Below are 25,748 nucleotides of genomic sequence, written 5' to 3'. Positions count from 1 at the left end.
AAGAAGTGCTTTTTTTAAATAGAGAATACACAAATACCGCATTTGTTGTTAAATAAGGTCAAAAATGTTGTTTGTGTATTGTATCTCGGAAATGCAAATGCATTGGAAATCATGTAGCCATCTTGAATGCAAGTCCAGATCCAACTCATTCCATTTACTTTCGAAGGAGCAATGAATGCTGGGATCAATTCCTCAGCACACCATAAATAATAAATGCTTGGGCTTCATTATGTTGTTGTCGTAGCCGTGTATTTGTTTGTATGTGGCGGTATCGATCTTCGCCAAGCACCCATAGGGGGCAAGGTCGTTTCGGTCCATAGGACCGATGGTTGCGGTAACATGATGACCTGTGGTTATTTAAAGGTGCGTACAACTCGCCTTTTCATACAGAGTATCACAGGCGTTCAGTTCTTCAAGTAATAATCGGTGCGGTGCATCATAGCATCTTACTGGGACTCCACCGCTGATTACCGGCGACTGCTTTTGCAACAACTCTGCATACTTAGGAAGCACCCTTCTATTCTTAACCTGTGTACCCGCACAATAACTCCCAACTGAGTTTCCCATGATAGCGATGAATACGCAGCTCCAAATTCCAACGTGTGTGGTGCTTATAGTAACCTCGGGCCAGAGTATGAAAGGGGTTTAGTGGACAATTTCAAAGGGATAACACTCTTCTAACCTGGAGGCAAAAAAAAACATGCCCACTAACGACGTTGGACGCAAGGTTTGAATCCTAAGAAAATGTTCAGAAAATGTTCTCACACCTCTCCGTGAAGTTATTGAACATGGCTGAACGCTTCCTGAGAAGCCGGGAGCTACCTGGGTACAGGTTGTGGATAGTGGAATGCTCCCCGGCACCACACAGGCTGTTGCATGGAGCCCCAATCTGTGTGGCGTTCATTGCTTTTTACGAGAAGCTGCGAGCTACCGGGCGCGTCCACAGGTTGCGGATAGCTCCATACGAAGTGGCTGCAACGGCAGTCGCCGACAATCAGCGGTATCGAGCGCAGAGGCTCAGTGAGAGGTCGGGTGGCACCGGTTCTTGCACAAGTACTTAGTGCCTATGATGCTCTATATGACAAAGCGAGTTATTGGCGCCTTTAAATATTCAATGGCCACCCTGTTCCTGCGGCGATCGGTCCTTTGGACTGGAACGAGCTTACTCGCCAACAGGAGCTTGACGAGAATCGCCACCTCCACAAAAAAATGTGGATACAACAACAACGACAGTGAAATGCTCCATACAGAGAAGCTGTAACGACGGTATAGAGTCTCAGTGAGAGGCTGGGCGGTTCTGGCTCATGCTTAAATACTCAGTCCATATGATACCATTCATCATCCCTACAGAAGCTTGACAAGAATTGCTACCCCCAAATGCAAATATGGGGTTACAACAGCAACAAAAATAGTACAAATTTTTTTAGCACCGCCCAAATTTGTTATGAAAATTTCCATTTCTTTATATAATTGCATGTTTTTACAACATACTTACGAACGTTCAAAGCCCTGATATTGCATGAAACTGAGAAAATGTTCCAAATTTGGTAACTACTAAATTTCCAATGAACATTCCATTAAGGAACAGGGGATACTTCTCTCATATCTATGAGTGCAGTCCGATAAATTTTTAAGCTCATTGATAAGGGGTCCCGTTTTTTATGCCAGGTCCGAACGGGGTGCCGCATAGTGACACCACTGGGTAGAAAAGTTTTAACATGCCAGGATACATCATGTAGCCAACATTGGTAAGGGGATAACCGCCGCTGAAAATGTTTATGATGATTACGCTAGAATTTGATTTTCGAAAACTGCTAGGTGAGAGTTTTTGTACCTTTTCTGATTTCAGATATATGGGATTTGAATTAAGTATTCTACGATACTATCTCAAAAATTCAAATTGGAGGATTTGCTTATATGTGAGGTATATCTATTTACAAAACTATGAGGGCCGCATATGCTATGGTTATAGGAAGGCATAACTGTAAATGCTTAACTTCCAAGAAATTTGATGCTAGGATTGGGTCTTTCAGATACTCAAGGAGTCAAATCGAAGCTCTATTTTTTGTGGAGGCTTTGTCTAGTTGTAGAGACTACAGAGACTATATATGTATTACGAAAAATATTTTGAGCGAGTATGATCTCTCATAATCGCACTGGCAGCGCGGTCGAATTGTGATACCACCACGAGATGCCTGGTGGTATCACAATGGACTAAGTGAGTATGTTTCTCCTTCATTCTCATATATGCAAGAGCTCGGAGAGGTTTTCGGCATTTCAACCAAAATGATAATTCAATGATGATAATATGGGAAAGGTAATTAAGGGTAGAAAACGAAATAGTTGACCAATTTTGGAGCCAAGTGTTTAGGTGGGCCATTGCACCCTTAAACACCCTCAAACGAGAATTATTTACCGAACATGGCAATATGGGGTTCAAATGAAAGATACTTCAGACTGGAACATGAATTCGACACATACACACTTTGTACGAAATATTTGAAAGGCCATTCCATCCCCAAACCGTACTTATTTATCGACTATGCCAATACCAGGCTCAAATGAAAGATATTAGAGAAAGGGAGTAGGCTCAGCGCAGCTGCCCGGCTCAGCTAGCATATACATACATACATTAAGATTGGCGAACATTGTCAAAAATCTAAAGGCAAAGTTGTATAATTTTTTTGGAAATATAAATTTAATACCTATGTATGATTAATAATTGATAACTAAACAAAGAAAACTTTTATAGCGTATCAGTTGAAAGAAACAATAAGTAATAAAGGTACAAAGATAAGAAGAACAACTAAAGAGGTGCTAGCCGGACCGGCCGACCTCATGGACTATGCTTAAAATCTAACTAATGAACTGACGGGCATATGTGTATTTTGTATACAATTTCAAATTTTTGCTAAATCAGGAACTATTAAAGAGGCCGTAGAAGACTAATCAGTTTATCTGCGAGCTAACTCACGTTATAGACCCATTTGGGAATTACAAAGTTGCAAAATTTCGGCCAAAACGGTTAACGATTGCGGCTTCTACGAGCTTAAGAAGTCAAATCAGGCGATCTTTTATATAAGAGCTACATCAGAATATACATCGGTTTGGTTTGAACTTAGCACGGTTGTTGGAAGTTATAACAAAACACTCTGTGCAAAATTTCAGTTAAATTGGTTTACGGATTTATTGAGGGGCTATATCTATGTATAAACCCATCCGAAGGCATTTGATTTGCCTGTTAGAGGGCAGGGCTTAATTATTTAAAATAATTAAGCAATGTTTCAAGGGTAAAAACCTATTGCACATGCCAAATCTCAACCCAATCGTAAAAAAAGTGAGGCTTCTAGGTGCTCATGAAGTCAAAACCGGAAATCGGGTTATAAGAAAGCTATATCAATTTATTGACCTATTCTGGTGGAATTTGGAATGGATGTTGGAGGGTATAATCGTACGCCACATACAAATTTTCATCCAAATTTTAAGGCCCTAGAAGTCTAGGCGAAGAACTGCTTAATATGGAAGATATATTCAAATATGAAACGATATGACCCATTTGATATGTATGTGTAAATTTATGCAAATGAATATCCTTATCGATGCTAGATAGACTAAGAACGTCAGGACAATCGAGAATGCATGTACACTGTGGGGTCGCATTTCAATATTTCGACGCGCTACAAGGGGAATGACTTAATTAGTTCAGCCCCCCATCTTATGGCGGTGGGTAAAAAAACTTCCTTCGTTTGAGTTCTCGTAAACCATGCAGTTATTTAAAGAACAAAGATGGGATTAACGTAAATTCATATGATAAAAATATTCTATGGTTAACATGTACCTACCTATAGGTTAGTCGATGCCACTATGGACATACACCTAAGCCAGTCAATCCCATGGCAGCTGGTTCTAAGTACTGGATTGACCCGATGGAATCATTATAGACAAGGGCTGCCGCCTCAGTGTACAACACACTGCTACAACAACAACAACCTAAGCAAACAACCTAAGTCATCTGTAAAAGTAATCTCGACAAAGAAAATCGAAATTAGAAATTCCGTGCTACTTACAAAATCCCTAATTGTTGCCCATGTCATGCCCCAAGTTGGTTAATATCTGGTATTTCGGCTTTCGTGGCTAACAGCTGGGGACACAATACCAGATATGTTCGTACTAATAAGACGTGCATTACAATGAATTTGATTTTGCAAAAAAGGTTTTTTACTTTCTTTAAAGTTGACGGAGAAGCAAAAATGTTACTTAGGTACTTACATGGTATTTTTGTTGTTTACTAGAATATCTCAAAGTTGGTTTTGCTGTGTTGAAGTAGAGGTTTTTGAGAATAATTATATTTTGTTTATTTTCATTTTGATTAACGTAATATAAGGAAGCCAACAAGGCCCATTATTAACTATTTCAAACATTACACAAAAAGGATTTAAAAACGGCAATTTAAATAAACATTTTTTTAACTCTTTGTTACATTTTCTCACTTTCCAGCCCTTTTCACTGTGCTAAAATGGTATCTTTACTGAAAAATTGCACAACTGCACAGCTTTACAATTTACTTTTTTTTGTAGGCCTGTGATTTTTGCTACTTTGCTTTCTTTATACATTGCTTATGGCTTAGATAAAACACTTGATTCTATTAACGCCCGAACGTATGGAAGATACTTTGTTTTTCACTTAAATTGTTTATTAAATATTACTTTATTTACTATTATTAACAAATATATTGTGATTTTACTGTTACAAAGTTAACCGCCAATAAAGCGTCACTGAGTTGTATTTTTTTTTTTGTTGTTAAATCACCTGATCAGCGTACCTACCTAAATATAGTCGTGGGTGTCAACAACTGGTTTTAATGGGCGCGTACATACGTTGGGAATGGAAAATCACAAATAATGGCTGGTATCAAGGTGAAACAATTTAAGGTGGTCTCATTTGTACCACAACCACAAATCGAATGATGCATTCCGCTATCTTGCCATCAAGCTGATCGACGTTTTGCCAACACCTGTGCGAAAATGATCAAAGAATATGCGTGAAAGAAGATAACAACAATGAGAATGCAAATGAAAATCTGCCATCTCAATATCGTCATACCTGGACGGATGTTAACAGCTGTTTGCGTGAGACCACCTTTTTCAATCCCCCTTGGGCTGGTACTATGTTCGTTTTTCACCGTTCAAAATCTATAGTTTTCGCGATTACCTTTTTGAAACACTACAAAAATCTCAATGATAAAATAAAGATTTTATTTAAATTTTACCACAAGTTATGTCGGAATGTCCTACTGAATTAAATGCATTATCTATAAAAAGTAATCACCGAAAAATATTGCTAAAAGCGAATATAGTACCAGCCTTAAATCCCATGGCTCAATAATTAAGGTGGATTTAAAACATCCACAAATTCACTTGATTTGAGATAATCTCCAAAACACATTTCAAGTACGATTTATGCGATGTTTATATGTCAACCGTGACGTTTTTAACAGCGTTTTTAACATGATTACCATTTTTATTGTGTTCAGCATATACCAGGATTCACTGAATAAGGTTAAGCCAAGCGATCAGCCGATATACTTTTTTTTTAATATTTGGCAGTACTTGGCATTGAGGATGTCAACTTGTTCTCTTTTTATATTCATTCTTTGTTTACGTTTTCTCCTATATGATGACATTTTCAATCGTCAGATTTGACATCCTTAATGATGTTTATGGGGCCTATCCACTTTGTGTTTTTGCATGTGACTAACCTTCTATTAGTGAATCCTGAGCATATACATTGCGGTCAGTAATTAAGTTTGTGAAACTATTTTATTAAATTACTTCTAAATTTTATAACTTCAATAAGAAACTGTCAGATGTTAAGAAAAAGTGCTGCCCAAAATTCCCAATAATAACCGGTATTCAATGCAAACGTAGTGCTGCATTTGAATTTGGAAGTACATTTGCTGCAAATCTTCTGAAATAAGTAGATTTGCTCACGTTGAAAATGTATGCTAAACCTCTTTGCAAAACACGAGATTTCTGAAATCTCGTCGCAAATCTAGATTTGCTCCAAGTGGAAACATGGTTTTACATTCTATTCATCAGGATGCACTTATAAGGTAAGATCATGCGAACAGAAATTTTGTAACTAAATTTAGTAAAATAGCTTCACAAATTTACTTTAATACCTGCGTGGGATAACTATGAGCATTACACAGGCTGGAACTTTGAGCTGTGTGGGGTTATTTCGTTATCACGAGAAACTTGGCTGGAAGCTACAAGGCCTGTGCACAGGTTGCGGACATTAAAATGCTCCATACGCAGTAGCTGCAACTGCAGTAGGGGGCAATCAGCTGTATCGAGTGGAGAGTCTCAGTGAGACGCCGGGTGGTACCGGCTCTTGCATAAATACTGAGTGCCTATAATGCTCGATACCACAAGGTGAGTTATTGGCGCCTTTTAATAACCAATGGCCACCCTGTTCCCGCGGCGATCGATCCTTTGGAACGGAACGAGCATACTCACCCACAGGAGCTTGACGGAGATCGCCACCTTAACATGAAAATTTAGCTACAACAACTACTTTTCCTCCTATTTTTCTCTTACGTATTGCCGACGTTTTTTTTATATTTTATATAGAGTTTGAAAGGATGCACTTATAAGGTGAGGTCATGCGAACAGTTAAGTACAATTTTTTTTATTTTTGTTTTGATTTTGTAGTAAATCTCAACGTCAAAGGATTGATACACACAGCTGTGATTTTTTTAAACTCTTACAAAGATGTTCTATTTGATCCGATATTCCACACATAAGCAACAAAACAGTGTTATAATGATGAAAATACAATTTTTAAACACATTTGAAGAATATAAGTTGTAAACAAAGTTTATTTCTAAAACCACTTTTACATCTCAATTAACGGCATTTGCCACCCAAGGTAGTTTCGTTGGGGGTATATTGTTGTTGTTGTACTAATGCCGCTACCTCTTAATTGTACCATAAGAGTTTGACAGCATTCCGCTCGGAACGCTGAACAGAATACCCTGCTTAACTAATACACCTTACGTTTATACATTTACACGTGTGTATATCCCATAGAGTCAGACGAAATGAACGAGAAACGTGTTTTCATTAGGTAGTTCTTCACAGATTGCTGTGCAACCTTTCAATAGTTCGACTCAAACTTAAAAGCTTTAATAACAGTGATTTGAAAAAAGTCTATGTACAAGTGATTAACAAAATTAACAAAATAATATTACGAACTTTATCAAAAACAGTGCATTTGAAATTGAAATCTTATCGGATTATCGCTTTGAAATACAAATATAAAAGAAAGCAAGAAAATAATAGTTTATTAGCAATAGATCTGAGGTGTCTTAATGGTAACAGGTAGGTACCATCATTGCATTACAATTTACTTAACTTGCTTAAGATCAGGATGGTGCAGCATACTGAGCTCATAACTCTCCAGTTTAGATGATACCTTTTTCCAATATCGACAATGTATGCAACACAAGACTCTTTCTCTCCTTGACATATAGAGCATCATGGGGATTCAGTATTTGTGGAAGAGCCGGTGCCACACGAACTCTCGCTGAGACTCTCCGCTCGATACCACTGATTGTCCGCGACTGCCCATGTAGTTGCTCCGTTTGGAGCATTCCCCTATCCACAACCTGTGGACGCGCCCGATAGCAGCTAAGCTTCTCATGACAGCAAAGAACACCACCCAGATCGTACCTTAAGTTCCAGCTTGTGTAGTGCACGCAGCTATCCCGTGTACATAGTATTGGAATATGAAATATATAGCTTATTACCTGATTTGCTTTAGCATTTTGGGTATCAAGAAATATGTAATATATAGCTATCCAACACAAAGTAGCGCCTCAATAACTGAGTTGGTAATGAGCATTAATTACTAGTGTGGGTGTTGTGGGATCGATTTCCACTAGAGCTTTTGTTCTATCGCTACTGTGATAAGAATGGGAAAAATATTTTGAACCTGAGTTCAGATTGCCATTAAAATTACATTAGCTTACCTTGCAGATCATTCTTTCTTTTACGACTTATTGGCAATTATGTTTGCATGAAATGTTGTTATGTTTTATTTTTCCTAATTTTAGCACTTTGATCTATAGACAGCTACAATAAGTTAAATTTGCCTGGGATTTGCAAGAAATTTGATATAACGTGATATCAAAAGTGATAACCACCCAGAATTTTAAAATCAAATTATCCATATATGAACCGATATAGCCCTTATGAGTGTTCCGACGATATCAGACAATAAAAATTTCTGTCCAACGTCCTTGTATATAGCATTATATATTTGAACGCTATCGTGATATCCATTATGAGAAAGTCCGGTGTGATGACACAGAAATTTTTTCTAATATTAAAGTTGATTTTCTATGCTTTTTTAAGCTGTATTACTTTTTAAACAAAAAACTAAGAAATGTTATCGTCCATATTTAAGTTTCCTTACTCTGCACCAGTGCTATTGGAATAGCTACACAAGTGTATGCCATTGTCTTTTATTTTATTTTTTTTTAAATCAAGGAATTCTGTACAAAATAAATCGATTCCAAAAATCCATTATACCATCAGACAAGAAAATCAAAGAGTACAACGAATGCAAATCATATGTCAGAGTATATTATCCATGTGGAAAACCATCTAGATATTTTATCAAGGGAGATGATATAATTTAAATGTCATCATGATGACATTATAATTTTCTTTGCTATATTTCTTATGCTGTGTTTTTTTGTCACTGTCCTATTTCTTAGTATGCCGTACTCTATCCATTTGAATGACCATTTTATAGTTGTTAGGGACGAGGGTGCTTGTGAAATGGGTTTTTTTTATATTAAGGTGGAAAGAATTTTTGTGTAAAGTAAACATTTGTAAAGATCCAGGACTCTGCGAATAAGATGGGCTGCGTCCACAGGGATCTGGGTCTGAGTCGAGTGGGTCAGGCTGGCAGTTAAACAGGTGACGTGTGTCGTGTGGCCCCTGATCACAATCGGGACATACATCTTGCACGTCGGCATCAATTCTTGGTTTGTAGGATTTGAGGCTGGGGGTGGAATGGAGGATAGGTAGAGGTTAAACAATGCCGGAAATATCACCCCACCTTGGAGAACTCCCTGTTTCACTTTACGGTGCTTTCAATTCTTTGCGTCCCTGCGTTTCAGGCCTGGCTGGAGGGACGTGTTGGCGATGTTCTCAAATAGATTGGCATGGCTGACCGTGCCACGACGACCGTCCTATCACAAGGCCTGGGCTGGTTGAAACCACGGCAAATGTGTGCGGTTGTGAAATGTACTATGCATTCTTCGAAATCCATGCTGATGCCCGGCGAATGGAAATTCTCCTACGATGCTCGGAAGCAGTAGTGCCTCAAGCGTATTGGCTACTGGTGAGAGAAGGGACATCGGTCTTTACGACTCCCCCAAACTCGGTTCCTTTCCTTGGGATAACTCTGCCCATCTTCCAGAAATCAGGAACTATAAGAGTGTTCAAAGATAGTTTGAGGACGGTAGTAAGGTACTCAACTCTTGGTAGATACAGATTCTTGAGCATCAGTGTAGAGATTTCGTCAGATTACTTGGATAACTTGGCATAACGGATGATATTCCTAACTTCGCCCATGGTAAATTGTGATGCCTGTCCATCGGTTCGGAGACCACGAATACGACGAATGGCTGTCCTCCTAGCCGCGTCACTTTCAGGATGCACAATAAATTGACGGATGAACAACCTGGCGCTTCTCTTCGGATTAGTCACAGTTACGTCATCAAAAGTGGCTGAGGTTCTGTCATCCCGTCTACCGGAGCTTGTTTAAACCGGTAATTCCGCTTATGTTCGTTGACTACCCTGTTTATTTCCAGATTCAGCTCGCTGAGTAGCAATTTATGTCGGGCTTGTAAACTTGACCATTAACTGGTCACAGTTACCAATCGGCGGTATGTACATGTTGTATGGCTCTATCTCATCAGTACCGGACCTGACTGCTATCCTCATGTTTCCATGTTGGGGTCACCAGCGTCAGGCGCAGGCGAGATGGGATTATACTGCACGGAATGGTGTATCACGAAGGCCAATCTTCCACCTCCATTCCTTAAGCGATCCTTACGTAGCAACACCTGATATGCGTAACAATAGTGCAAGCAGGTGTTGGTCAGCTTTGCCTCCTTCATCGCTGCAACCAATATGTTCTTCCGATTCAAAAAAACCACTAACTCGTCGATCTTCATTATCTCGTCGACTGTTGCAATTCAATTGCTATTTTTCTCGCACTGTCCTGGCAATATTGGGGCTTGGATGCTGCTATTGCGTATATTGCCGCACGGAAGAGGTTGGCGGGGGGTCACATAATCCGACGACGAGGACACAGACCCGGAATGGGATAGCTGCGAGCATCACACATGCTGGAACATTGAGGACCGATTTGTGTGGTGTTCATTGCGGCCACGAGAAGCTTAGCTGCGAGCTACAGGGCGCGTCCACAGGTTGCGGATAGTGAAAAGCTCCATACGGAGTAGCTGCAACGGCAGTCGCGGACAATCAGCGGAGAGTCTCAATGAGAGGTCGGGCGGCACTGGCTCTTGCACAAATGCCTATGATGTTCGATATGACAAGGCGAGTTATTGGCGCCTTTAAATAACCAAAGGCCACCCTATTTCCGCGGCGACCGGTCCTTTGTACCGGAACGAGCTTGCACACCTTGACGAGGATGGCCCTCTCCACCTGAAAATGAGGCTATAACAACAACGAGGACGCAGACGGCGACGACGACAATGCTAATGACCCACTGCTGTCTATGTTCGCACGCACCGTAGTGACGTAAAGTTAGATCAGGTCGGTAATGTATCCATTCCACGCACCGATTACACCTCACCGACACCGACCGATGATGGAGGCGGTTCTAGCAAACCGAACAGAACCAGTGTCCGGGGTTTTTCTCAATCCCGGCACAGACCAGAAGCGTGCGGAGAAGGCACTGCGGGATATGCCTCTCCCATGACGAAAAAGTACGAACACGTACACTGAGGCGGCAGCCCTTGCCGATGATAATTCCATCGGGTCAATCTGGTGCGTACAAACGGCTGCCATGGGATTGGGTGCTATCAGATGACATATCTTTGTTATATGACAATTCAAATTTAGCAACAGCTGTAATCTAAAGGGTGTCATTAGTGACACCAAGTGTTTCGGGATAGGTTGTGGTCGGAATCAGAACGCCATCAACTATCACATTTAGCAGCCTTCATTCTTTCACTGTAGCCAGCAATGTGGCCAAAAAGTGGGTGGCTGATTACTGGCAGCGAAATAATCGGCTAGATCGGCAAGGTAGGCCTGGCACAGGATAACTACAGGAGCTCCACACAGGCTGGAACATTGAGCTCCGATATATGAGATGTTCATCGTTTTCATGAGAAGCTTAGCTAAAAGCCATTTACAGGTTGCGGATAGTGGAATTCTGCGTACAGAGTAGCTGCAACTACGGTCGCGGAACGGCAGCGGTATTGAGTGGAGAGTCTTGGTGAGAGGCAGAGTGGCAACGGGTATTGCTTAAGTACCTGTTCCTGTTTGTTTGCTTACTAAGTTCCTGTAATACTTGGAGGCCACCGTAGCGCAGAGGCTGGCAAGTCCGTCTATGACGCTAAACGTCTGGGTTTGAATCCTGGCGAAAAAAACACAACACATTTTCAGTGGCGGTTATTACTTTCTAATGCTAGCGATATTTGTGAAGTAGTATACTGTGCATCGGGGTCATGTAAAAACTCTGTATGCTGTAAAAAGGAGGTATTTTATCATTGAGCTTCAACTTAAATCGGATAGCATCTAGTGATATGTAAGAAGTTTGCCCCTGTCCCTTAATGCTCAAAGGCACATTTGCATTAACATAAACTTGGAATTTTTCACCTCGTCCTCTTGAAATGGTTCCACAGTTTCAATATATATAAAAATCTTTATAAAGTCGTTGAATGTTAGGACATTGACTATAAATAGTTATATCACCAATCATCCTCCGATGTGATTCTTGAGTCCATTATTGTTTTTCATTAAAATATTCCCTACCCTAACTTAATATATTGCAGTTTACCATAATTCGGTTTTACTATGCCATCATAGTGGATACATATTCTGGGCAATGGTTTAGATTTTATTATGCCAAAAATGCAACAACAACTAAATCAAATGCGATATCAAACGCCCACACTCATTCCTTCGGGGCGAAAAACTCTTTTTGCATTTTGCTGCCACAAAACGAATATTGGAAGACGAACAAACCCATCTGCCCAGACTTGCTCAAGGAGAGGCTAAGAAATATTTTTTTGTTTATTTTATATTGAAATCTGTTTAATATATACATAACCTCGTGCATTTGACTTGAGTTTTATGGACATTGGATATAAGGCCATTAGCAAGTGTGTTGAATACTTTGAGGATTGTGTGGGTGATTTGGGGCGACACTGGCTACATGGTTCCTAATGTATGGGTATAATAAGAACATTTTGGTCTTTTGCCAGTTTCCGGTTTTTAGTCTGTTGCATTTTTTGTGATAGTACAAGCGAATAAAAAAAAACTTGCCACATTGGCGTTAAACATTTAAGGCTTTTGGCTAGAATCTAGTGCTACATATAAGGTAAATGGTTATAGTCACTTGATAAAATGTTAGGTATTAATAGCTGACGCGTTGACCTACTATTTACAAAAAAGTGCCAATGGGCAAAAATGTGCTGAAGAAAAAAAAAAAAAAAATAAAATAATATTGAAAAAATTGCAACTTGTTAAAAGTAAGGGAAATAAGTAATAAGTTAAGAAAAAATAAAAAAAAAAAATATATTGGGTTGCCCAAAAAGTAATTGCGGATTTTTTAAAAGAAAGTAAATGCATTTTTAATAAAACTTAGAATGAACTTTAATCAAATATACTTTTTTTACACTTTTTTTCTAAAGCAAGCTAAAAGTAACAGCTGATAACTGACAGAAGAAAGAATGCAATTACAGAGTCACAAGCTGTGAAAAAATTTTTTAACGCCGACTATATGAAAAATCCGCATTTACTTTTTGGGCAACTCAATATATGATAATGGTACACTAGCTGACCCTGGCACGCTCCGCGACGGAAATAGTATATCGCTTGACTAACAGTTTAACAATATAAGTACCTTTGTTTGAATCCCATATGATCTTTATTGGTCTACGAATTTAAGTTTGGATGTAAGGTGTACTCCATTCTTAAAATACTTTATTTCAGCCCGATATTCTCATCATATCTGATTTAGAGGTGTTTTCGGGGTGAGGTGGTCCCCCAGGCACTTGGCCCTGAAAAATATCAGCATCGTGCTCTTCTCTTAAGAGGAGTTTACAGGATGAGGCGTCCCCCAAACACTTGGTCCCAAATTTGGTTATCGAATTCGTTTTCTAATCTCAAATACCTTTCATTTGAGCCACATATTGGCATGGTCGAAAATTTTTTTCCCTTTGGGGGTGTTTTGGGAAAGGGGTGATGCCCTTAATACGTGGTCCTACATTTGGATATCAAATTCGTATTCTACTCCCAAATACCTTTATTTGAGCCCCATATTGCGATGGTTAGTAAAAAATTGCTGTTTGTTGGGTATTTTAGAAAAGGGGTAGACCTCTAGAAAATTGGTCCCGAAAGTGGGTATCAATTCTTGCTCTACCCCCCAATACCTTTCATTTAAGCTGCACATTGACATGGTCGATAAATATGACCGATTTAGGGGTGTTTTTGGGGATTGGGGTGGTACCTCAACCAATAAGCCCGGAAAATAAATCAGCAACGTGCTCTATTCTCATATAACTATATATCATTTATTTGTACCCCATATTGCCATAGGCCTCAAAATTGGATGTAAAATTCGTTTTCTAATCTCATTTAAACTCCTTATTGCAAAAGTCAGCAAATACGTCCGTTTTGGGGTATTGGCCCTAAAAACTATAAATATTTAGTTACACTCTCTTTAAGACCCAAATTATCATGGTGAGCAAATACGTCCTTTTTGGGGTTGTTATGGTGGTGGGACGTTCCCTAGACAGTTGACCAACTAACGTCGATATCAGATACGTGGTCTACTCCCAAAAACCTTTAATTTGAGCCCCATATTTCCATAGTCAGCTAACATGACCGGCTTGAGGGTTGTTTTGGGGGATGGGCGGCCACTCAGTAAGTTGGCTTTAAAAATATATATGGGATTCGTGTTCCACTCTAAAACCCCTCTTATTTGAGCCTCATATTGCAATAGTCAGCAAATACTTCCTATTTGGGTGGTGTTGTGGAGGTGGGATGGCCCCATAGACACTTTTCCCGAATATTGATATCAGATTCGTACTTTACTCCCAAAGACCTTTCATTTGAGCCCCATATTGCTATGGTCGTAAATTTGTACCCTTCGGAGATGTTTTCGGGGAGAGGAGGCCCCTTAAACACTTGGTCCCATATTTGGATATCAGATTCGAATTCTATACTTAAATACCTTTTATTTAAGCCCCATATTCCCATGGTCTCTAAATAAGTCCAGTTTGGGGAGTTTTTGGGAAAGGGGTGGACCCCCAGAAACGTGATCCCACATTTGGATATCAGATTCGTATTCTACTCGCAAATACCTTTCATTTTAGTCCCATATTGCCATGGTCGGTAAATATGTCCAATTTAGGGGTGTTTTGGGGCTTGGGGTGGTCCCCCTAACACTTGGTCCGACAATTGGATATCAGATACGTTTTCTTACCCTAAATACCTTTCACTTGAGTCCGATATTGTCGTGATTGTTCTAAATATATGTTTGGTGGGTTTTAGGATGGGGCAGCCCCCCTAGGTACCCCATCCAAAATTTGGATACCAAATTTTTATTTTTAGGGTTCTATATGAGAGCACACAAAATTTCGCTTAAATCGCACCACCCATCTCCGAGATCTGGCGTTTCTGAAAATTAGGGTAAGGGGAGGGTCCGCCCCCCTTCAGATATGAAAAAATGTAGTACCCTATTTTTACCACGGGATCATTATCCATCATCTGTGAAAATTTCAAGAAAATTGGTTCAGCCGTTTCTGAGTCTATAAGGAACACACAAACAAACAAACACAAATTGATTTTTATATATAATGATTAATAAATCTCTTAACAATCGCACTTAGACTTTTTATTATACTTTTTAAAGCTCTGGCTGCCTATTTTTGTAAATAATCTAAAAACTTCAAAATACTTATATTTTGCTGATAGTTTGCTCTGTGCTAATCTTAAATGCTTAAAAAACACTTTTCACAATTTCTACAAAACGATCTAGAGAAATAATATAAAATTTAACAGACTTGCGCCAAGACAAAAAAAAAATGCTAAAAACTACAACGAAGAAAAGTTTCTACTAAAAACTGAAATAAACTACAAGAAACTACAGTATATGCGGGAGGAAACGGAAACCGTACCCTAACAACATTTTGGTGAGTACTCTTGCATGAAAATGACGACGACAGCAACTCGCGTTATGCATTGCCAGCAACAAGGAAATTCCGTACAAAAAACACAACCAGAATTTAAGTCACGAGTGCTAACTGATGTAAGTTGACAGTCATGTTTTTGCACTAAGAGCAGTACAGAAAAAATTGCAGCTAACAAACATACCAATCCCAAGACCACCAATAGCAATAGCAACTACTGGTAGGTACTTTATCGATGGCTTCAAGTATTAAAGTAGCAGCATAAAAAGAAGAAATGAGGGTAAAAAGTGTAGGAGAGCCATTATATGATATTATATTTGCAAAAATAACAATAAAAAAAGGACATTGGACATTTTTAAGGCTGCATATATTCTATAACAGTAGACACATAATGTCGACATAGTTCAAAACTTTTAGGTAAAACGGGTTCTTAAATGCAAATTATTTTTTTTTTGTTATTTTTAAGGAATGTTTTTCCAATTTTTATACTTTCCACCACAGGATGGGGGTATACTAATTTCGTCATTCTGTTTGTAACTCCTCGAAATATTCGTTTAAGACCCCATAAAGTATATATTCTTGATCGTCATGACATTTTAAGGCGAACTAGCCATGTCCGTCTGTCCGTCCGCTTGTCCGTCTGTCCGTCCGTCTGTCCGTCCGTCCATCTGTCCGTACGTCTGTCCGTCCGTCTGTCCGTCCGTCTGTCCGTCCGTCCGTACGGCTGTCTGTCGAAAGCACTCTAACTTTCGAACGAGTAAAGCTAGCCACTTGAAATTTTGCACAAATACTTTTTATTAGTCTAGGTCGGTTGGGATTGTAAATGGGCTATAACGGACCACGTTTTGATATAGCTGCCATATAAACTGATACGGGATCTTGACTTCTTGAGCCGCTAGAGGGCACAATTCTTATCCGATTTGGCTGAAATTTTGCATGAGGTGCTTTGTTATGACTTCCAACAACTGTGTTAGGAATAGTTCAAATCGGTCCATTCCCGGATATAGCTGCCATAAAAACCGATTTGGGGTCTTGAATTCTTGAGCCACTAGGGGACGCAATTATTATCCGATTTGGCTGAAATTTTGCATGAGGTGTTTTGTTATGACTTTTAACAACTGTGCTGAGTATGGTTGAAATCGGTCCATAAACTGATACAGTTGTCACATAAACCCATCTGGGGTCTTGACTTCCTGAGCGTCTAGAGTGCTCAATTCTTATCCAATTTAGAAACTTTGCACGAAGTGTTTTATTATGACTTATAACAACTGTGCTAAGTATGGATCAAATCGGTCCATAACCCGGTGTAGCTGCCATGTAAACCGATCTGGGGTTTTGATTTCTTGAGCAACTAGAGGGCGCAATTCTTATCCGATTTTGTACATGATGTTCTGTTACAACTTCCAAAAACTGTGCCAAGTACGGTCCAAATCGGTCTTTAACCTGATGCTGTTCCCATGTATATAGATCTCTTGATTATACTTGTTCGGTTTCTAGAAGCTTTCATTGTTGTCTGGTTTGGCAGAAATTTGGTACGTAGAGTAAAATTATGTCTTTCAACTAAATTTATTTTGTATCAATTTTACGCAGAATCCACGGTGGTGGGTTTCAAAGATTCAGCCTGGACGAACTAAGCACGTTTATACTTGTTGATTTTGAAAACAAGTTCTTTACTATCTTATTAAAGGTTTACCTACTTAAGGTGTGCTGCAAATGCATTTCATTGCTATTGGTCAGGCACCTTCTTGTGGCAAAACGAAAAGGCTAACTTTTGTGGTTGCTAAGTTTGTGACCCACTGACACAAATATATGGGTCTTGTAGTCCAACACCATGGGGGTGTCATTCCATTCATATTCATTTCCTTTAACCATAAAGTCTTGCAAAAAATGGTGTGTGAGTGTGTATGTGTGTTTTTTGTTTCCTACACTTCTGCTAGAAGCATGAGCTCCAACAAAAAAAAAAAAAAAAAATAATTGTCTATACTCCCCTATGTGTGAAACAAACAACATGACCTACAATTTGATTGAGTGAATTGAACAATCGAAGCTCCAACAGTGTGAGAATGTGAGTGATGGTGGTTTTGAATAAATGTGTCAATAAATTTGAAAGCCACTTCCGGTTCCGTTTCCGCTTTCACATACCAACAAAACAAGCAAAAAACAGTATGTCCGTAGACATAGCGCCTATCTACTTTCCTTTCATTTATTGATTTAATGACCACAAATTTTGTTTAATTTCATTGCTCATGCAGACAAACAGTCACACACACATGCGCACATACATATAGCGTACATACATTTCCTGACTTGGTTTAACCTTTGGCAATGTTTACCGTCTGTGGTCCTAGTTATGGCGGAAAGGAGCAATAAGGGGGAGGTAAAATGCTTTGTGTGTTGGGTATGTTTCACGTATTGTAAACATATCGTAAAATGTCCTTACAAGCTGTTGCAAGAATATATGTATATGAATGGTTATGCACACACACACACACACACACATCTGAGCGAGTGAAAATGTTCATTCATACATAGAAAAGCTTTCTTTCTCATTCCCATGGCGTTATCGTGTTTTTAAATAATTGTGTCTGTACAAATGATTGTTGATCATCAAAATGCTAACCAAATGACCCTTTGATGTGCACTCAGCGTCATTGCTGACAAATTTGTGTAACACATGTTGGAAATTTGTTAGCTACGTTGTTAATATGGTTGGCCCAAACTGCTGCATTAGCAGATATTGTTAGCGTTTTGATATTATTTGCCGTTTGTTGCAAGAGCTACTTATACAAAGTCTTAATGCTTGTGACATGTTTAGTGTCGGTTGGAAGTGTTGTGAGAACGTAGTTGATTTACAAATTTATTGCTAAAGTAATATTCCTATTAAATACTATGAAAAATATTTCACGGAAAGTTTTAAGTTAAAAATTTAATTGCAAATAAAAAATCAATTATTGTATTAACTGATTCATTAATTTTTTAATTGAGTTGAAATGTTTTCAGTAAAAATTTAATTGAAAATTTCACCACTTTTAGAAAGAATAACCATAAGTACAAAGGCATTGAGTTCGAACAACATATTGGATTTGGACTAAACTCGGAGTGGACACTGAGGGGTCTTATACATTCTCTATTCAAGACCGTAAAACGGGACTATGTCGTTTATGGAAGCTATATACAAATATAGTATAATCTTCACTATATTCGGGAAGTATGTGTAAGGGTCTAATATAAATTATAATACCATTGTATCAGTGAAATCGGAAACAATATACTCACTGTGCAAATACGTCTTTTATAGGCCCATTTATAACCAACAACCTAAATTGGCAGACCTGCAGCTATATGCAAATATAGTTCGATCCCGACTATTATCATAAGGGATGTGGATGAGTCTAACACAACAAATTGTACTAAATTTCAGCAAAATCGAGGAATAAATGCGCCTTTTATGGGCCCAAGACCTTTAATAAGGAGATCGGTATGTATGGCAGCTACATACATAAAGGGTGATTTTTTAAGAGCTATAGGAAAGAGTTAAAAAAAAACATAAAATTCAGAAAAATGCCTGAAATCTTTATTTGAATCGATAGTACTGTTCATATAGTTCAATGTGTGACGTTTATTTCAGGCAAATATTGACTAGTACTAAGCCTCAAATGGTCCATTCCCGCTTAATCCAATTTTGGCATAGTCTTTCCAACATTTCGGCCAGTATCTTACGAATAAATGCTTCAATGTTATCTTCCAATGCGTCAATTGAAGCGGGCAGGTCTGTATAGACATGAGCTTTAACATGACCCCACAAAAAATAGTCTAAAGGCGTTAAATCACACTAGGCGGCCAATTGACCGGTCCCGAATGTGAAATAAAATGTTCACGCCTCTCAATAAGTCCATTGTTACGCGTAATGTGTGGCATGTGGCATTATTCAACCCACATGTCATGCAAGTCAATCTCTTGCATTTTTGAAAAAAAAGTTGGATATCATCCCACGGCAGCGCTCCCCACTTACAGTTACGTTACAATTCGCATCGTCTTTGAAAAAGTACGGCCCAATGATGCCACCAGCCCATAAAGCGTACCAAACTGTGACTTTTTCTGGATGAATTGGCAGCTATTGCAATGCTTCTGGCTGATCTTCACTCCAAAATAGACAATTCTTCTTATTTACGTACCCATTCAGCAAAAAATGAGAAAAAATGAGCAAAAGTGAGCCCCCGATGAACTTTCTTAACAGAGCACGCATTTTCGTTTGTTAGACGATTCATGGTTTAATTATAGACCAAACTGAAGATGTTTGATAGTGAAACAAAATACGAAAAGTGCATGAGCTGTTTAAACCAGTGTTGCCAAAAAGATAATAGCTAAAAAAATCACCCTTTATATAAAAATGTAGTCTGATCTAAACTATACTCAGTAAGAATGGCAATGGGCCTAACACAGCTCGTTGTACTGAAATTCCGCGTTATCTGGTAATAAATGCGCCTTTTATGGCATCTAGACCTCAAAACGGGAGATCGGTGTATATGACAGCTATTTTCAAATACAGACCAATCTGAATCGTAATGGTTATGGATATCGAAACCGAAGACGATTACCGTTGTGATACATGTGACATATATATCAGCTATGGCTGAACCGATTTATTAGAATTTTTATATTGTACATTGATAGTAACACAAAACCGGAAATCAGGTATTAAAATTTTGAGTCAAGTACCTAGGGGGAACGCCCCAAAACCCCACAAACAGACTAATAGGTAAAATATGGGATCTAGGTTAGCTTGAAAATAGGGTGCGGATATCAATCCGCCCCATGTCACTATAAACACACACCAAAGACAGTAATCGGCTTGTTGTGCGCTCTATAAACTAACCTCGTATGTGCAGGCTACTGCTGCACATCGATGCGTGTGTCAAGGAACAAATAGAGGACCAACCGCTTTGGTTGATGGTTTGGGAAGAACTCATTTTATTTTTAAATTAATCTTAAGTCTAAACCTAAACCTAAACTAAACATTAACGGTCACAGGAAGCGAGAATAGAATATTCAATTATCGGGATTACTAGATTATAAACTAGATTATTTTACGACTAGTTGTAGGTATACATAACACAAAATGTTGCAACTCCTAATTGGCGAAAAGAAATGCACTGCCCACACGTGAACTTCGCGTACAATCCATACAGGACTGTGGACCGAAAAAAAAAAATTAGGAATCCACATCTAGTTACAAAATCCTTAATTGTTTTCCATACCACTCCTCTAAATTGGTTCATGTCTGGTAAAATGGGTCCTAAATGAAAGGTATTTAGGAGCAGAACACGATTCTTATATAGATATGTGTATCAAGTGTAAGGGCCCCTTCCCTATCCCAAAGCTTTCTAGAGGCTCAATAACTCATATAAGGCGAGTCGCGCATAAAAAAAGTTCGAGTATATCCGAATGGTTAAAAAAATTTTTAGGCTATGAAAAAGTATTACATCAGTCGCGGGGTATTAAGATACTCTTCTGATGGAAAAAGTACTGACTTATACATCACTGGTTCTAACTATTACTAAATTTCCCATGAACATTACATAAAGGAACAGGGGATACTTCTCTCATATCAATGAGTACAGTCCGATTAAAGTTGAAGCTTAATGATAAGGGGCCTTTCTTTTAAAGCCGAGTCCGAATGGTGCGCCGCATGCGACACCCCTTTGGAGAGAAGACTTTATATGGCATAGTACCTCACAAAAGTAGTCAGCATCAGGAGGGGAAAACCACCGTTGACATTTTTTTCTGATGGTCTCGCCGAGATTCGAACCCACGCGTTCATTGTCCATGTGCAAAATTTCGAGCGGCTAGCTTTACACGTTCGACCGCTATCGTGATTTCCACAGACGAACGGACATGGTTGGATCGACTTAGAATGTTAAGACGATCAAGAATATATATACTTTTTGGGGTCGCCGATCAATATTCCGAGATGTTACAAACGGAACGACTAGATTGGTACAACCCCATCCTATCGAGGTTGGTATAATAAAAACTACTGGAGAATGGATTGAAAATGTGTAAAAATTTAAAGTTTTGGAATTTCAATGCAAAAGGCAATATGGCACTTCAGTAAAAGGTACTCAAAAGTGATAACAAATTCAAGTCACTGCCTAATCATGTATAAATATTCTCACACCCTTTGAATGTGTAATCAGCTTTCTATTTATTTTTATCCGATTTCATTGAAATGTTTTCTTAAACACATTACAATTCTGATATGGCATTCATATGGTTTCGCATCTTCTTGTTCTTATCATATAATATGTTGTTTCTCCCCTATCATCATGTTACTATCCTCTTAGATGGAAACCCTACTCCAATTTCGTATGATAACCACATAATCAATTTATTGGCAATAATTGTATTACACGATTCGTTACTTGCGTCCTCCAGCACACATCGGTCGATCGGTCTTTTAGTGGGTGGTTGGTTATTCAAACCCAGATGCAATGTAACCTGAAGTCAGCAGTTCCTGTGTTTTTTTTTTCTTTCCTTGACTGTATTCCTAATGCGATTTGTTATACTTGGTGTAATGGTTATACTGTCCGATGTTATTGAATATCCTTTTGTATTACGTTCCACTTGAAGTAACACAAAAGGGAATTGTGGGGGAAAAATATTTGCAGATTTTTCTCCTCCTTGCCACACAATGTTCTTCTATGAACGAGTAGATGTCATGTTATCTTTGAGTTTACTAACTAATATATAAGTTTATCAATGTTTGATAAAATTTTGGGTTTTTTTCTAGGATTGAAGATGGATGGGGTGTTATTTAAATGACAAATGATTGAGTGATAATAAAAATGAATTTTGCTTTTAAAGTTTCATCAAAAGTTACAATAATGTTAAGGACTTTTGTAAACTAATGGTGATTTCGATTGTGAAAAAAAGTGCAGCATTTTTTCGACATGTTGCACTGAGATCGAAATTTTGTGTTCGATTCTCCAAAAAAGTGTAACCCCACCACCGGGTAAATGTTCGTTTGTAATGGTGTTGCCCACTGAAAGTGAAAAAATGCTGCATTTTCTACACCGTGGCTAGGCTAGGATGGAGAATGCCGCACTTTAAATCAGCTGCTATCATCTCATGTGCATGCCACCGTTCAAGCAAATTTTGGTTGAAAAGAAGAAGAAGAAAACAATTTGTAGAATGTTTGGCAAAATATTAAAAAGAAATACATAAAAAAAGGAAAAAGTAATCGCGTTTTATTTAGCTAACGGCATATTAGATGCATTGCTACATTTTACAGCATTATTTGGTTGAAATTACAATATACGGGCATATTAACATGTTCGATTGAAAATGTAAAAAGTGTAAAACTATGAGAGGGATAAGGCAGCATTCCCAAAATGTTGTCCCGTATAAGTGCAACATTAGTGTAACATTTTTTTTCAGAATCGAAATCACCATAAGAAACTTCTGCTTGTAATACAGTAATATAGCTTTGTTAGACAATATTGAAGTTTGCAGACTTGAGTTACTGGGGAAAAGGCTATTGAAAATTGTGAAATATTTAAAGGAATTGTGCAGACAAAACATATAGGATTTTGAAGCGCAATTAGAAATTATTTTTTATACTCGACATATGAAAAATCGATATATTAATTTTCCAATATAGCATACATAGTTTTGATCTTTGTAAAAATCTAAGACTTAACCTTTGAGTCACCTTGGGTTCTAAACATAATATTTTATATACATAGTACCTATGTATATATAGTTTTTGTCTTTGAATTCTAATTAATATATAAACAAGATTTCTGTGATATTACTTAAACCTTAAACCATTTCGTTCTTCACGTTTTTGAGACATCTTTAAATTTATTTAGGATTTACTTAGACATAATTCTAATCTAATAACTCACTCAATTCCCAAAGAAAGAGTTTAAATTATATATGTATAAATTTCATTTATGTACTCAAGCAGACAATGAGTGTGATGGATATATATATATATATATATATACATCTTTGTTCATATACATATATGCATCCCTTATACACATACATCAATGTGCTATATTTGTATTTGACCAAGCAATTTGTTGCTTGTCAAATGCAGTTGACTTTTTGTCCTTTTTCAAAGAAAGACCAACAAAGAAAAAGAAAAATGAAGATTTTCAATCATTTTACTGAGCGTGTGTGTGTGTTTGGATTTGTGTGCGCTGTTCTTTTTCTTTTCGAACGGCAGTGCATCCCTTTCCTAAATGCGGTGTGGTACTTTAGAAGGTCATGTAGTTCTTTTCTATGTTTAAATGTCGTTCGAATGTGGGAAGCATGCAATGGCAAAACACTTTGCCAGTGACGGATAGGAGTTATTCAAGCTGTATGTTAGTCTTTTTGCACAAGATGGTTTGCTATAGCCCACCAAATTTATAGAAAATTTGAGATGATTCCTTTTTTGCTAAAAAGTTCCACAAATCAAAATATGAACTAATACTTTTCACTTGAGGGTATAGAGCCATACTTTAGGAGTTGAAGTCGTTTTCAAATTTGAAACAGAATTTGATAAAACAATGTTGGATTTTGGGCCAAGATTAACCCATTTTAACCTTAAGAGGAGTCAAACGCATATGTAAGAATTTGCAAGCATTTTTGATTGCGCAACTTTCGTTGTAAATTCTTGATTGTTACAGATGTTATGCAAAAGTTGATAAAAATTGTAAAATGTGGTTGCAGAATTTTTTCATGTATTATTTTTTGTGCCATTATTAATTTTTATACTTTTTTTTTAGATGGATATACAATTTACAAGGAGCTACAAGCATTTTTAAGTTAAAAAAAAACAACTAAAATTTTTAATAATTTTGTGAAATCCTCTTCCGTTTGTCGTGAAACTCTAAGCAGATTTAACGATGTCTGTGTGTCTGTCCGTCTACCTATTTGTCAGTTGTAATCAAGTTACACTGAAAAAAAAAGTTGGCCCAAAATTTAAGATTTTTCCTTATTTATAGGATTTAAGCAATGAAAAAAAGCCAAAGAAAAAATTACATTCCTATTTACTAACGGACTTGACCATCCATTTCAAATTTTGATCTCTGATTAATTCTTATTTTACTTCATGGATGACTGACCAATTATTATTTTCGTTGACTTATGGGAGAAGCGGGGGATCCACTGCTGACATCGTAATGGAGGAACTTCTGAATGACACTGTGACAAAATTGTTAAACCTGGGATATTGAAAAAAAAGGGAGCCGAAATTTTCGCGATTGTGAAAAAATCAGACGTGGCAGATACACTAAAGATACTGAATTCTTCAACAAATTCATCCAATTTACGAAGGAAGAAGAATATGATGGGAAACTATCTTATTTGGACTCGGTAGTTTATAGACATGGCAACCAGCTGAAAGTAAATTGGTATCAGAAATCGAAGGCCTCTGGAAGATTGATCAATTTTTACTCCAAGCACTACAAGAGAGTAATAACAAACGCGGCCACGAATTTTATTAGAAGAGTATTTAGCATAAGTGATCCAGACTTTTATCCTGAGAACGAGAGGAAAATAAAGGAAATTCTTAGAGCTAACGACTTCCCCATTTGGACTATTAAGCAAAGCTAAGGCAGGTCTTGGGAAAATCATTGACGGAAAGCAGAATACAGAAGAAAAAAATTACAAATCGCTGACATACATACAAGGATTCTCGGAAATATTTGGCAAATCAAATTTATACGACAAGGACAAATACCAACTCGCGTTAATAACAAGTAGAACTGTGAATGAATTATTCAGCAAGATAAAATGTAAAATTAAAAATGAGGAAAAATCAAACCTGGTACATAAAATTAAATGTTGTGGCGACAAGTCCAGTATATGCTCTACGGCATATATTGGCACTACCATGACGAAATTAAAAACTAATTTATCTGCACATAAATCTGACCAAAAAGCCAAGGATAAACCAATCGGGCAAAAAACTGCTCTAGCAGCACACTGTGCATTGACTGGTCATAAGCCAAACTTCAATCTTCTTAGCCATCTTAGCTCCAGAGAACAACTATAGACGAAGATTCACTCTCGAAATGTTGCATATCATCGACTTACCACCTAACGAGAGAATGAATTTCAAAAAAGACATAGAAAGCTGCGCGAAGGTCTATCACCACACATTCAACAAGCACAGCAAAAGAGAACATTCAGTTGCCCACAGACAATAGTTCGTGTAACAACTCATTAAATATAATAGTAAATTAAAGATTCTTATTGTATTTCTGTTTTTATTGTGTGATTCGTTTTAACT

The 25,748-nt window shown here is 37.9% G+C and overlaps 1 protein-coding gene across 3 annotated transcripts in view; it reads right to left on the bottom strand.

Moving 5' to 3' along the window:
* Positions 1–25,748, bottom strand: part of LOC106091280 (circadian clock-controlled protein daywake) — a 758,551-nt gene that overhangs the window by 338,731 nt on the left and 394,072 nt on the right. For 2 of the 3 annotated variants that reach the window (XM_059364142.1, XM_059364143.1), the window contains exon 1: positions 4,270–4,335. The gene's annotated coding sequence lies outside the window, so the exon portion shown is untranslated. Of the gene's footprint in view, positions 1–4,269 lie in introns of those variants that run through there. The other variant, XM_013257950.2, reaches the window with a different exon arrangement.

The sequence above is a fragment of the Stomoxys calcitrans genome, chromosome 2 (assembly GCF_963082655.1).
Source record: "Stomoxys calcitrans chromosome 2, idStoCalc2.1, whole genome shotgun sequence".
In the NCBI taxonomy this organism is placed as follows: Eukaryota; Metazoa; Arthropoda; class Insecta; order Diptera; family Muscidae; genus Stomoxys; species Stomoxys calcitrans.
This window is presented reverse-complemented; position numbering and strand designations above follow the sequence as displayed.